The following is a 439-nucleotide window of genomic DNA, read 5'->3' on the forward strand; positions in this document are numbered from 1 at the left end:
ATTCTTTCCCAGTCTTTCCACCCAACCTTCTTGTTAACGAAATATCAAATATCATCTATGCATAAGAAAGAGGAAAAAAAATGTTACATTCGCAATTCCCAAGTTCACAGTGTCCAACCATACCCTCTCGCCGGGCACGAAATCTTCAGCCCTCTCAGGTGAAAGGTGTACCATTTTCGATTCTTAATATATTTCAAAAGATGATTCTCACTGCTTGGTCATTACTCCCTCCGTTGCCTTTGATCTATTAGAAGACTGAGAGGAGAGGAGAAGACTTTGTGACGTGTGTTTTGTGTTTTGGGCAGCGAGAGGTGTTGTGGAGTTTCTGAAAAGATCAAATGGCAAGGGGATTGGGTGGATGCCAGGAGGAGACACGTGGTAAGGTTGTTGTTGTTTTGTTTAATTTGTCTGGGTTCGTATAGTATGCTTTCTTCTTTAG

Source organism: Penaeus monodon, chromosome 15 (genome assembly GCF_015228065.2).
Source record: "Penaeus monodon isolate SGIC_2016 chromosome 15, NSTDA_Pmon_1, whole genome shotgun sequence".
NCBI lineage: Eukaryota > Metazoa > Arthropoda > Malacostraca > Decapoda > Penaeidae > Penaeus > Penaeus monodon.